Below are 15441 nucleotides of genomic sequence, written 5' to 3'. Positions count from 1 at the left end.
TACAGTGTCGCAACACAATTATTTCATTCCTTGTAAGATCTCTTAGAAAATGAAACCGTACATCGATGTGTTTACTTCTCCCATGCATAATTGGATTCTTTGATAACTTTATGGCAGAACTATTGTCATAATATATTACCGTAGGACTTGTTTCATTTCTTTCCACTGCCTCAAGTATCCGTCTGAGCCACACAGCTTGACATGAGCTTGCTGCTGCTACTATAAATTCCGCTTCAGTTGTTGATTGACTTACCACTGGTTGCTTCTTCGAACTCCATGAGATAGTAGCCTCACTCAACATGAATACATAGCATGATGTACTTTTTCTGTCTTCAACGTCGTTAGCATAATCACTATCTGTATAACCTATTAGATCCTTCCCTCGATTTCTCTAATAGAACAATCCAAATTTACAAGTTCCTTTGAGATAGCGTATGATTCACTTTACTGCTGCAAAATGAAGCTCTTTTGGATTTTCCATAAAATGACTCACTTGACTCACACTGTACGTGATGTCCGACCGTATGGCAGTCGCGTACATTAGACTTCAAACCATCTACTTGTAGAGTGTATTGTCAACTCATTTTCCATTTTTATCTTTGCTTAATTTACTTCCTTAAACCATTGGATTATGAACTGATTTTGAGTTGCTCATTCCGAATCTTTCTAAAAGATCTGTCATGTACTTCTTTTGGCATACAAAAAAACCATCAACTTTCTGTGTTGCTTCAAGACCGAGAAAGTACTTCATTTTTCCCATATCAGTCATAGCAAATTCTATATTCATGGACCTATTGAACTCCATCATCAACTCATCACTATTCCCTGTATAAATCAAATCATCTACATACAAGCTTACTATCATAATACTCTTTTTCTCCATCTTAGTGAATAAAGTGGGTTCATACTCACATTTTTCAAATCCATGGCTAAGAAAATATACTTCAATACGACTGTACCAAGCTTGAAGAGCCTGTTTTAAGCCATATAAAGCACGCTTCAACTTGTAGACTTTTTCTTTTTCCCCATTTTTTCTCAAACCCTTGTGATTGTTCAACAAAAACATCTTCAGTTAATTTCCCATGCAAGAAAGTAGACTTGACATCCAATTGGTAAATGGACCATCCATGACGAGCAACTATGGCAATGACCAATTGAATAGTCTCCAAGCGAGCTACAGGAGCGAACACCTCCGTGTAATCTATAGTATATTCTTGAGTATATCCACGAACCACCAATCGTGCTTTATGCTTACTGACATATCCATTCTCATCATGCTTAGTTTTGAAGATCCACTTGACTCCAATCTTTTTAGCACCCCTTGGAAGCTTAGTTAAATCCCATGTTCCATTTTTTTCTATAGCTTCAATTTCTTCTTTCATGGCTTTCCTCCAAATTGGATTCTTTTCAGTTTCTTCAAAGTGAACAGGGTCATCTCCTTTGTTGATAGTAAGGTGTGATTCAAAATCATCATCAGACAACCCTTCACTCGTTACATAATCTCGTATCCAAGAAGGTTTATTATGTTTCCTTCTTGAATGTTGTTGTCCTTGGACTTCTTCTTTCTCGGCAACTTCATATTAACCATCATCAATATTTCCTTCTCCTCCTGATTATCATCCATTTTAGCATTACTTTCACTAGCATTCCAATCTAACTTGGATTGAATTGAGCTTGTGAATCCTTCTTCCCAATTCCAACTTCTGTCCTCTTCAAATACAATATCTCGACTAATAATTATCTTTCCATTGTTTGGATTATAGAGTCGATGATTCTTCACTAACTCCCAATAAAACACAGGTTACACTACGTTTATCCAATTTAGTTCGGAAGTTATCTCCCACATACACGTGAGCCACACATCCAAAGACCCTGAAATATCTCACAGAAGGTTTTTGACCACTCCAAGCTTCTTCTGGTATCTTGTTCTACACTACTATTGTCGGACTTCTATTGAGAAGATGTACTGCCCAATTGATAGCTTCTGGCTAGAAAGTCTTGGGGATACCTTTTGTGATCATCATGCTTCGAACCATATTCATAACGCTCGGCAACACCATTTTGCTATGGCGAATATGGAGCAATAAGCAGCCTTTTTATCCCATTTTCATCGCAAAAATTTAAAAATTCTGATGAAGTAAATTCACCGCCACGATCTGTTTAGAGACTATTAATTTGTCGACCCGATTCACGTTAGGCCTTAGCTTTGAATTCCTTAAAGAATTTAAATGCTTCTGTTTTCTCATGTAAAAAATAAAATCATATCTTTCTACTATAATCATCAATGAAAGTGATGAAGTACCTCTTGTTGCTGTTAGACATTGGTTGAATAGGGCCACATAAATCAGAATGAATCAATTGCAGCGACAACTCAGCTCTCTATGAACTCTTCTTAGGAAATGGATCTCGTTGTTGCTTTCTATTCAGACATTCCTTGCACACTCTTGATGGTTTTGTCAACTGCAGTAGACCAAAAACCATCTCATTTTGCTGTAGAGTGTTGAGTCTATTAAAACTTAGATGACCATAATAATAATGTCATAATTGACCAACATCTTTAGTTATTGTATTGAAGCAAGTTGTACCAGATGGTAGAAACAATGCTGCAATTTTGAACATGCGATTTAAAGGCATCACATATTTCATGATAACACCCCTCTCAGGATGATAAACCTTGCAGCTGTTGTGTTGAATAAGCACAGCTAAGCCCTTCTCTTGAAGCTGACCAAAACTTAACAAATTATTTTTCAAATCAGGCACATAAAAAAATTCTGTTATTACCTGTATTTGATTGTTAATCTGTAGCCGCACATTCTCTTTACCTTTCACCACCAATGTAGCATCATTTCCTAGCTTCACATTGTCTACAATTGCTCATTGAAGTCTACAAAACATTCCTTCCTAGCTTCACATTGTCTACAATTGCTCATTGAAGTCTACAAAACATTCCTTTCTGTTACACATGTGAGTGCTGCAACCGGAGTCTAAAAACCAATCGTCACTTTCGAGTTGACCAACCCATGCCATGAGCAGCATTTCTTCAGAAATCTCTATATGATTGATTTCCTTGCTTTGACATTCCCACTGGAAGTGCCCTAGTTTATGACAATTAAAGCACTCAATAGTGGATTTGTCAAAGTTTGCCCTTCCACATCCTCGATCTCGTCCTCGATAGCCACCACAACCTCGTCCTCGAGTAGAAGATTCCCCATATGTCACCTTCAAAACTTGTTCCTCTTCTAGGCTAATCATCTATTGCTCGTGCACTAGCAAACTGTTTTGTAATTTATCTATGGACAGGTTTGCTAGTGTCTTGTGCCTCCTCAATAGAACAAACCTCATAATTGAATTTCATTGTCATGGATTACAATATTTTTTCCACAACTACTCTGTCACTTTTTTTTTTCACCATTAGCTTTCATTTTGTTCACAATAGTAAGTGTACATGTGAAATAATCATTCACAGCCTCACCAGCCTTCATGTGGAGTGTTTCAAACTTTTTTCTCAATGCTTGTAATTGAGCTTGCTTAACCCTCGTCGAACCTTGATATTTCTTCTTCACAGAGTCCCATATGTCATTGGATGTTTCCTTCTTAAGAATCGTCTCGAGAATGAATCGATCCAAAGCTTGAAAAAGATAATTCTTCGCCTTCAGGTCCTTAAGTCTTTGCTCATCAAATTGACGCTGCTGGGCCTCCGTAAGTGTCGTTCCAACAAGTGCAACCAAAATTCCAGTTTCCACCAAACTCCAGTATTCTTTTGAACGTAGAAAATTCTCCATCAACATTGTCCAATGATCATAGTGACCATCGAACTTAGGAATTGCAGGTTGCACGAACATATTTTCTGTTGCCATTACTCTCATTCTCTCTTAGTTTTAGCTAGCTGCGGCTATGCTTTACCAGGCTTGAACTTGGCTCGGATACCAGAATGTTAGAAAGAAAAAACAAGTGCTAAAGTATTTGATTGAAAGTACTGCTACATTTTATTCATGTGCTTGACACATATATATATAGTCAAGCTTACTAACAAATTACAGCAAAATACTTTTTTTTATTTAGCAACTACTCAACTAAGAATAAGGAAGTAGCTAACAACTAGAAACAAGAAAATAGTTAACAACCTCTAGTAACAATTGGAGACTTATTCAAACATATCTGATAATTCCAATTAACACCACGATTTAGAGTATAATTTTTCCACTACTGACTTTGCAATCATTTGTGCCTACGTACCTTATACGACAAAGTATTAAGTTTTTTCAAATAATTGTATGAACTAGAGATATTATCTTTTTAATAGTTTTATGTCATTTTAGTAATTTTATCTTAAATTTTGAGAATTTTAATTTGGATTTAATTATTTTCAAGATAAAAATATTGATGTGACATAAAATTATTAAAAATATAGATAACATGATGTCACTATTTTATACCATAATTTTACATACATGTTAGGGTACAGTGAATAGATGTTGATATTAAAGATCTCGAAAGCTTTACGTGGTTGTGTCTCAAAACTTAACAGAGAATTTATGTCGTTGAGATTCGTCAAATTTTACACAAGGTTCTCATATTATACATTTTAATTGATTTAGTTCTTCTATGATTTGTTCATTTTTGTCCTTTTACTTTTCAAGTACATATTTTTAATCTTTGGGTCAACTTTTTTCTAGTAATTCTTTCAAATAATTTGATGTTACTTATTTTTAAAAAATTATATGATAATGTAACATATATAACTTAATATTTCTGTACAATTTACTATATTTTTTTCTTTTTCTTTTTCTTTTTAAATGTGCAACAAGTTTATCCAATTGTATAAAAAATCAAGATATATATGTCAAGTCATCACAAGTTTTAAAAATAAGCCAGGTCAATTTATTTGATGGAATTAAAAGAAAAAAAACTTGATCACATAATTAAAATACATATTTCAATTTTTTATATTTGAATTATGTTTCTATTATAGAAAAATAGGTACCAAATAAAAAAGTTTTTTTGTCTGCTAGGGTTTTTACGCTAGCACGCTTCAAGTTTTTTCTTCGTCTGCTAAAGGCACATCTTTCTCTCTTGGTTTTCGAATTGTACTATTGGTGTGGATCTAGCTTAATTGATTTTTTTGGACAATGGAGGCAGAACTTGTGAATTTAAACATTGATGATGATGAAGAGGATCTAATAACGTGTGAAAAGGATCAAATTGCAATAGAAGATAATAATCATTTTTGCTTGGTAGGGAGAGCTCTAATAAATTGTGTGGTTCACTTTTCCTCTCTGAAAAGAACTTTAGCAAATTTATGGCACCCATTGGGATGAGTTATTTCGGATTTAAGGGGAAAAAAGGTATTTATTCTGATTTGTCTATGAAGTGGATATAAAAAGGGTGTTAGATGGCATACCTTGGTCTCTCAATAGACATCTTATTGTTTTTCATCATTTAATTAGAGGGGAAGACCCACTGAGAGTCTCATTGGTTTTTACTAATTTCTGGGTTCAAGTTCACAATCTTCCTTATGAGTTTATATCAGAGGTTTTGGCAAGACAACTAGGTGATTTTATTGGACAATTTTTACAATATAATGCTGCATTGATTACAATGGGGAACAAAGATTAATGAGATTTAGAGTCAAAGTTGATGTCAGACTTGCTTTGAAACGTAAGAAAAAACTGAATTTGAGGCAAGGGCGAGAAGGATATGTCTTCTTTCAATATGAATGTTTAACGTTGTTTTGCTACTTATGTGGAAAATTGGGACGTGGGGAAGGTTTTTGCCCAATACGAATGACAATTGGGGTGTAAGAAGTTAAATTTGGGTGGGATTTAAGCGCCGTCAAGGAATCAACGTTTAACTAGAAATAGATGGTTGAGAGAGGATGTGACGCGTGATTTTTAAAGGGCCACTGGTTCTTCAACCATGGATGTGGATGGACGAAATAATGAGTGTAAAAGAAGAGTTGCAGTTGATATAGAAGCACGTACAAGTGACCGAAGGGAGGAAATAATGGAGAATAAGGCAATTAGGATTTGTGAGGGGAAGAAAAGACAGAGAACAAGGGAAGAAACAACAATGGGGAATGCATCTATTTGTACAATGGTTGAATCTATTGAGAGATCGGCAGACGCTGGTCAGTGTGTCTACTGGGAGCAATAAAAATATTAAGTTAGAACGTTCGTGGTCTGGGGCAACCACGAGCGGTAAATCGCCTTAAAAATAAGGTGAGGCATGTTCAGCCCCATATTTTGTTTTTAATTGAAACAAAGTTAAGCGAAAACATAATGTAAAAGGTTAGAATAAAAAACGGCTTTAGTAATGGAATTGATGTGGGAACAAGGGGTTCTAAAGGGGGATTATCGATTAAGTGGAAGGGAGAGTATGTGGTACAATTGAAAAGTTATTCTGCTAATCATATTGATATGGAAGTTATGGAAAGAGAGGGTATGCCACATTGGAGATTTATAGGGTTCTATGGTGCCCCGGAAGAGAATAAAAAAAATGTGTCGTGGGAACTACTAAAGAGTTTGGGATGTTATCAAGATCTAATGAAATTATAGAAGCATTAGAGGGCGATTTATAGGCTAGTCGTGGGCGATTTTAATGAAATTATGTAATCTTTTGAAAAAAAAGAGGGCGATTGAGAAACGAATGAAATATGACTCAGTTTAGAGAAGCATTAGAGGAGTTTGATCTTCATGATTTGGGTTTTTCGGGGAGATGGTTCACTTGGGAAAGAAGGAGGTTACCTGAAAATAATATCCGAGAGAGAGTTGATAGAGGGGTAGCAAATTCAATTTGGTGGAGGGACTTTTCCATGATATCATTTAAAACATTTATCGCATGCTTTTTTTGATCATTGTCCTATCCTGGTGGATTTGGGATTAGAGAGGATTGAAACTTCGAATCCAGGAAAAAACTTCAAATTTAATGCAAATTGGGTTATGGAGGACGGCTGTGAACAAATAGTTAAAGAATTTTGGGAAAAAAATATGGATGAGATTCCTACGAAGCTGAATAAATTACGGGACATCCTTAAAAAAGAGATGGAATGAATATTGGCCAATAAAAGGGAAGCGTTAGCTTTATTGAATACAAGATTGGAAGATTTGTGCTCAATTGATCCAGACGATGAGGCGTTGGCAGAAATGAAAGAAGTTAAATTAGCTTTAAATTTGGAAGCCGATAAAGAAGAGTTTTTTTGGGAACAACGAGCAAGGGTAAATTGGCTTCGATTTGGCAATAGAAATACATATTTTTTCCATAACTTTGCAAATCAATAGAAGAAAAGGAACACTGTAAAAAAACTAAAAGGGTCAAATGAATAGTGGATTGTGGGAGAAGAGGAGAAGGCAAGGGTGGCAACGAAATATTTTAAAGAATTATTCATATCATCACATACGAGGAACACTGATAAAGTACTATCAAGAATTTCGACATGCATTCAAGAAAACATGAATGCTGAGCTTGTTAAGGAGTTTAAACCAGAAGAAATTCTAATAGTAGTTAAAGGTAGTGCACCACTGAAAGCTTCAGGTATGGACGGTTTCCTAGCTTTTGTTTCCACAAGTATTGGCATATTGTGGGGGATGAGGTCACAAAGTTCTATTTAGAATTTTTTAATAAAAAAAGTGGTCAACGCTATTAACTATACTAGTATAGTACTTATTCCAGAAGTTGATTCCCCAAATTGCATGACACAATTCAGGCCGATTAGTTTATGCAATGTTGTGTATAAATTCATATTCAAAACAGTTGTAAATAGATTTAGAACTGCGTTGGACAAATGCATTGATGAGGTACAAGCAGTTTTTGTTCCTAGTCGACAAATCATAGATAATACGATCATTGCCTAAGAGGTTTTACAAACATTAAAACAAAAAAGAAAGGGAAAACAATGTTATTTTGCATTAAAATTAGATATGAGCAATGCCTATGATAGGGTTGAATGGAATTTTATTGAACAAGTAATGAAACGAATGGGTTTTTATTATGAATGGATGAATCTTGTGATGGGGTGCATCTAATCGGTGAAATATTCGGTTCTGTTAATAAGATTAGAGGAGAAAATTTTAATCCTTCAAGGGGTTTGAGACAAGGGGACCCTTTGAGTCCATACTTATTTCTTATCTGTACAGAGGGTTTTTCTTCACTCATTCAATTGGCAAAAAGAAAATGAGCTATTAAAGGCGTAAGGATGAGGAAATGATGACTTACTTTAACTCATCTTTTCTTCGATAATGATAGTATATTATTTGGGGAAGCAAGTTTAGAGGGCGCAGGTGTTATTAAAACAATTGTGAACGAATATGGAGTTTTAGGGTAGGTGATTAATTTTGAGAAATCACTGATTTTTTTAGTAGCAATATTCAACTCAATAGGCAGGAACAGATCGGAGCAATTCTTGAGGTAAGGGTTTCGAGTAATCTAGAGAGATATTTAGGTTTACCGACTATGATTGGAAGGCAAAAAAAGGAGGCGTTTGCAAGTTTCAGAGATAGATTTATTAAACGTATTGAAAGTTGGAGTGTTCGTCAATTATCTCTTGGAGGAAAAGAAGTTTTTATTAATACTATATTACAAGTCATTCTAGTTTATGCTATGCAATGTTTCTTATTTCTCGTTTCACTATGTCGTCAGCTTAAAATATTATTAGTAAATTTTGGTGGAGAAATTCTAAAATAGGGAAGAAATTTATTGGTGTGATTGGAAAAAAAATGTGTAAACCGAAATATCAAGGAGGGTTGGGCTTTAGGGATTTGATGAAGTTTAATATAGGTTTACTTGTAAAATAAGGTTAGAGATTAATTACGAAACCAAATATTTGCGCGTGTTATGAAAGCAAAGTATTTTCCGCATAATGATTTTATGAATGCGAGGTTAGGATCTCACCCTTCGTTTACCTGGAGAAGTATTTAGAGTGCGAGGAAACTATTGGAGGAAGGAATGGGATGGAGAGTGGAGAACGGAAAGTCGATCAACATCTGGAATGAAACTTGGATCCCAGGACTTGGGAATGGCAAAGTAAGATTTCAGCATATTAATATTAAATTTACATTAGTAGCAGACCTCATTAATTCTAATCATATTACCTAGAGAATTGATGTGTTACGACAGCTTTTTGAGGAGGAGCAAATTTCCAGAATTCTATCCATCCCACTCACTGCAGTGGATATTCATGATGAAAGGGTGTGGACGGGTGAAAAAACAGCGGTATATTTCACAAAAAGCGGATACAAATGGTTGTTACAGGCGGATATGATACTAGGGCAAAGAGAGGGGATACATCAATCTACACTTCTTTAGAAATTTTACAACAAATTATGGAGATTACATTTTGGAGAATCACCAATAACTTTCTCCCTACTTTTAATAATTTAAAAAATAGAAATTTATAAATTGTGAATCTTTATCCTCTGCCACACAATGGAGGAATCAGTGAGTCACGTCTTTTGGGAATGCACGTTCATTAAATGTGTCCTACAAAGAGTGGGGATTGACCGCTCATCTAGTACCCCGGAACAAAATTGGAATATATGGTTAGCAAATTTATTTTTAAATATGTAAGAATAGCAGTGTAAATGGTTAGTCACCACGTTCTGGCAGTATGGTATCACAGAAACAAAGTTTATCATCAATGAGAAAGGCAATGTACAACGAGATTGATATATTTTATTAAAGCATTGTACACAGAGAACATTCAACTAGAAGTAGTGACAGAAGCAGGTGTTCGACAAAATGACTGTGCATAGACTCCACTGAGGATAAATATGGTAAAAGGTAATTTTGATGCAGCGTATAACAGTTATATGATGAGCTCAATAACAGGAATAATTTTTAGAGATTTCGAAGGACATATACTGGTAGCATGCACTTACCCGAACACATTTGTGGCCGATGCAGCCACGGCAGAGGCGAGAGCTTGTTTACAAACAGTGGTAGTGGCTGAAGAATTGGGATTCAAAAATTTGGTGGTCGAAGGGGACTCCTTGGCAATCATAAAGAAAATCCAAACACTTGAAAAGGACAAATCAAATATTACTGTGATTATTAAAGAAATAATAGAACAGGCTCGGAGGTTTGACAGCTTTACCTGCCAATTTATGGGTAGATTAGTAAACTATGTGGCGCATATAATGGCAGAGGAAGAGAAACGATGGGATTCACCGAGGTTCTGGATTGAAGAGGCACCTCCAAGAACGGAATCGGCTGTTGAAAAAGATAGAAGGTCCCTGTCAGAAAGGTGAAATAAGTTGGAGAAATAAGAAATGAAAGGTCTCCGACGGTTTGTCTCTACACACAATCCATTGTGAATGAAAAAGGAGTAGGATGTTTGAATGGTTTTGACGATGGTTGTAGAGAAATTGATGAAGGATGCCATATATTTGAACAGTTTTTTTCGTTTATGTTTTCTTTCTTTCTCATTTCAGATTTGGCGTTTGGGTTTTTCTTAAGTTTAGGTTTTAATTATATTTGGGTAGGTTTTTTAAAGTAAAGTTTTTTTATTCTTGTAAAGTCTTAAATATTCATTTATTAGGCTCTGGCATTGGTGTGCTCGTTAGGGTTGGGGAGAACATGTGTTTGATATGCAATCCTGTAAGTTTTTTTATTATTAATGGCATCCTTCTTGATTTAAGTTCAAAAAAAAATTACACATTTCAATCGATAGAGGAATTAGAATTATCAAATTATTGTAAAGAAACTAAATTCATTAAAATCATTCAGTACACAAATCTTTCATAAACATGACCTTTTTAAGATTTTATTTTATTCAAAATTATTCATTGGTAGTGAAGTATTTAAGCTTTCTATACATACTTACAACGCGTTTGGTTGGGGGGAATGCATGCGTATTCCCCTCCTATACAGCGGGCCCACTAGTAAACTGCCATTTGGTTCGCTGTAACCCCATTCCACGTGTAATCGGTTACTCCTCTATGCATTTATGAAGCGTAATAGGTATTACGCCCCCTCATCCCCGATTGCCTAATCCGTATTTTCCCCTTTTCTGCTATTCCGTTTTTTGCCCTCGTCCTGAACATTCTGATTCTCCAACGCCTCCTTGTACAAGTAATTTCTTTTCCCTTCCACTCAGTCCGTCATTGATTTGAGTTTAGGGTTTCTTTGGTTTTCCTCATTTTATCAAGAAGGAGGAACCGATTGCTGTTTTATTTTCACTGTTCACTAACCCAAATTGATTTCCCTTTTCTCATTTCAGACATCTTCTTCATCGCACTCTTCCCCGATTTGCATTCAACCGGTTAGTTTTCTAGAGGTTTTTCCAAAGTTTGTATTGCATGTTCAATTGAAAGACATAATTTTAGGGCTAAATAGTTTTATTACAGAGAATTGAAGAAAAAAATTGAAATAATTGTAATCTTTGTTTCGGTTCTTGGCTGTATTGCATTATTTGTTTCAGTTAATCGATTTCCCTTTTCTCATTACAGGTTGTTGTTCATCGCACTCTTCCCCGATTTCCCTGGTTACAGGTTAGCTTTCCAGAGTATCAAATTCTTTGCTTTTGTTCCGTCTTGGTCTGTTTGGAACTTTCAACTATATTTACGCCCCCCATTACTACTTCCAATCCCGAAACAATCTCTGATAATGAAGTAAAGCCGGTTAAGCTGAAGTGGTAACAACAAAAAGAAGAGTGAAAATAAATTTTTAATTTTCTTTCAATTGAAGATATCCTCTCTAAGTAAAACTCCTCTGCGATTTGTGAGGAGAAACTTGAGGGGACGAATCTGCTCTCCCTTGCTATTCCTACTTAACTGCTTTCGATCTTTTGTTTTTGTTCTTTGGCATGCTAATGAGCTTTATGATTGTTTAGAATTATACATATATGATTGTTTAGAAGTAGAGGCATAGTTTTTAATAGAACTTAGACCAGAAACTGTCATTAGCTCTCCAAAGGCTCTAAAATCTAAAATCAAATTCCAAACAAATATTACTTGCGTAATTTTAGTTGTTGTTGCGTCTTGGTCTGTTTATCTGTTTATATTTTGTTATTAGTAATGCTCTGCTCTTTTGGCTAGATTTGGTTCCAGTTTGCTTAGCTTAGGTGGAATGGTGTTGGGTTTGATAGATATCTTACATCTGATACATGGAAGATTGCTGTTTCTTTTCCTTTGTTATGTAATCTAAAGAGTTTTAAGGCATGCAAGTATGTTATATGAAGTTGTTTAAGCTAGGTTTATTATTTCATAGGTACAGAACCATTAGGTTCATTTTGGTTGCAATCAAAGTTAATAAGCTTCTACTTTATTGATGTTTATACCTTGTGCACTTCGTGAACTTCTGGTTTAACCTCTAAAATCTGCTTCTAAAATTGTGTCTTGTGCTAAATGTCTTCTAAAATCAGAGTCTGATGTTTATACCTTGTGCGTTTCGGATTCCATAACTATTGAACGCCAGGCTTAACTGCAGACTTGAGGCAATGAGCAATTACGGCTTTGTTTTCTAAGTTAGCTTAATGACTAATCCAGACTTGTGAATCGTCATTTAAATTCAGACAGTTTTGTGATACTCTGCTGTTGTTTGAAAGAGTTTACAATGGAAAATGTTGTTAGTGCTGTTTTTTCAATTCAGATATTAGCTTCTTGTTGTTGTGACTAGAAGATGAAACTGGAAATTGTTGCGTCTGTTTTGATATTGTTCTTGATATGTTTTGGTTCCTGCTTGTTTTGGGGATTATTAATTGCAAGTATGGTAGGATATAGTTCTGTTATTCTTTATTATCTTGAAATGAAATGCTGTAAATGAGTTACTTGAGCTAGAGGTAGATATTCGATTAACGGTTAATTATGTTGTTTTCTATTAAAGACTCAAATAATTATTGAATTATTTTACAATGATTTTTTAGATAATAAGCTCTATGTTTTTAAATTATGTATAAACAATCAAATTTCAATTTCGATGCTTATATAATGTCCAAATTAGCCTAGATACTTTAACCGATTAAAATGCTAACATAAATTTTTATACTTGATAATAATATTCAAATTTCTTATTTAATTGAATTGATTATAATATTATTTTCAAAGAAATTATCAAATTATAAAATGACACTCAATTGACATAATTATTCATAAAGAGTTTATTCCTTTTCAAATGAGTATAATGTTAATTACTCATGTTTTTGTTGCATCAACAGAGAAAATGTTCTCAAAATTAAAATTGATAAAATCTTCTTGAAGATTAAAAATATCTCAACAAAAATTGAATGAATTAGCTATTTTATTAATTGAAAAAGATATCTTATACGAGATTTATTATAATAATTTTGCATCTCTAAAGTCTAAAAATAAATTTTAAATAAACATTTATAATGTTTATTTAATAGTTAGTTAACTAATTTGAAGGTCTAATTTTACAGTTTCTCTTTTAAGTTTTTAGAAATGTTGAGACACATTAGGGCAATATATTAACAATTTAATTACCTTAGTGCAATTTACCTTAAAATTTATGTATTTAAATATATTTTATTTCTTTATTGTTTGGGTGATTGATAAAGAAATGAAATTAAAAGTTGCAACGATATCATTTAAATTCTAATTTTTCCTTCGTAAAGATTCTAAATTTGTATTGTTTATTTTTTTTTTGATAATGTGTAATTGTAACTTCAGGGGATTGATACTGAGTTCTAATTTTAATATGTTGCAGTAATGACTCGTCTGCCTTTAATTGCACAAAGTGTGAGGCGTAAAAGAATTGGTGTTGCATTGACAATATGGTTGGAAATCTGTAGAATTGCGATTTGGTTCTTATTTACAATGGGTGCCAGCCTTAGCCTACATACTTATAGACCAAGGATTAGGTCCTATACCTTAGATTTTTATGCAAAACGGGATTATGTGAAAAGGCTTGTATATGCTAGTGACGAGACCTGTATTGAACAAGTTAGGATGAATAGAACTACCTTTTTTAAACTATGTCAGATGTTAGAATCGTTAGGGGCATTGAAGTCGTCAAGAAACATGCTTGTTGATGAGCAAGTGGTAATGTTTTTACATATCATCTCCCATCACCTGAAAAATCGAGTTATCAAGCATCACTTTAGTAGATCCGGGGAAACAGTTAGCAGATCATTTCATAGTGTTTTAAATGCTGTCATACGCTTATAAGATGTGTTATTTAAAAAGCCAGAGCCAATTACAGCTAATTCTTCTGACACAATGTGGAAATGGTTTAAGGTATTAGACTGAGTTGTATATATAGCTTGTACAACATTTAGTTGATTTAGATTTAAATTTAGTATTCTAACTCAAGGTTTTATATCATGTGGTATATAATTGCTTAGGTGCTCTTGATGGAACCCACATCAAGATTAGGGTTCCAACAGTTGATAAACCTAGATATCGAACGCGAAAAGGTGACATAGCAACAAATATGCTAGGTGTTTGTACACCTGATATGCAATTTGTTTATGTTCTTCCTGGTTGGGAAGGTTCTGTTGCTGATGGACGGGTTCTTCGAGATGCCATTAGTAGGAGACATGGACTAAAAGTTCCTCATGGTAAAGTGGATTGTTATAGGACTTTGAATTATTCATTAAGATCAAACTTTTTGTGCTGAATTAATCATTTTAAAAAAAGTTTTTTTTATAGGTTGTTATTATCTAGTTGATGCTGGATACACAAATTGTGAGGGATTTCTTGCACCTTTTAGAGGACAACGATATCATTTGAATGAGTGGCGTCAGGGTTATCAGCCAAGTTCTCCGCAAGAGTTTTTTAATATGAAACATGCCTCAGCACATAATGTTATTGAAAGATGCTTTGGGTTATTAAAAGTTAGATGGGGAATACTTAGGAGTCCATCATTCTATCCTGTAAGGGTGCACAATAGAGTTATTATTGCATGTTGTTTGCTCCATAATTGTATTCGAACCCATATGAGTATTGATCCTATTGAAGCGGATGTGGGAGAAGGATTACCTAGTAATGTGGTGGATGACGATGAACCGAATATCGCAAATATTCATCCATCGGATGCTTGGGCTACTTGGAGGATAGAACTAGCCAACCAAATGTTCAATGAATGGCAAGCATCTAGAAATTAGTTAGGTTTAGGGACAAAATGAGTTTGACTTAATTTGTTGATGTTATTTTATGTATCTAGTTTGTGAAACTTTGGTGGTGTTTGAATTGATTTCTGTATTGTACTAAACTTGTTGAATTATAATTTAATTTCTTTTCATTCAGCATGTGTTATAATTTTAAATTTAGTATTGAGCTTTTGATTCATGATATTGAACTAACGATATAATTTTATAAAGTGTTCACCTTTTGATTCTCGATATTAAAAATAGTAATTAATATAATTTGTTTTTTTTCTTAAGATAATTATGTCAGGTGTTCCACAATCACATGCTTCTTCTCAAGCTTCACGAGGAACCAAAAGAAAATGGGTTCCAGAAGAAGATACAGTATTGGTTTCTTGCATGGT

The sequence above is a fragment of the Gossypium raimondii genome, chromosome 12 (genome assembly GCF_025698545.1).
Source record: "Gossypium raimondii isolate GPD5lz chromosome 12, ASM2569854v1, whole genome shotgun sequence".
Taxonomy (NCBI): Eukaryota; Viridiplantae; Streptophyta; class Magnoliopsida; order Malvales; family Malvaceae; genus Gossypium; species Gossypium raimondii.
The sequence above is the reverse complement of the archived record's forward strand: the minus strand, read 5'-3'. Positions refer to the sequence as shown.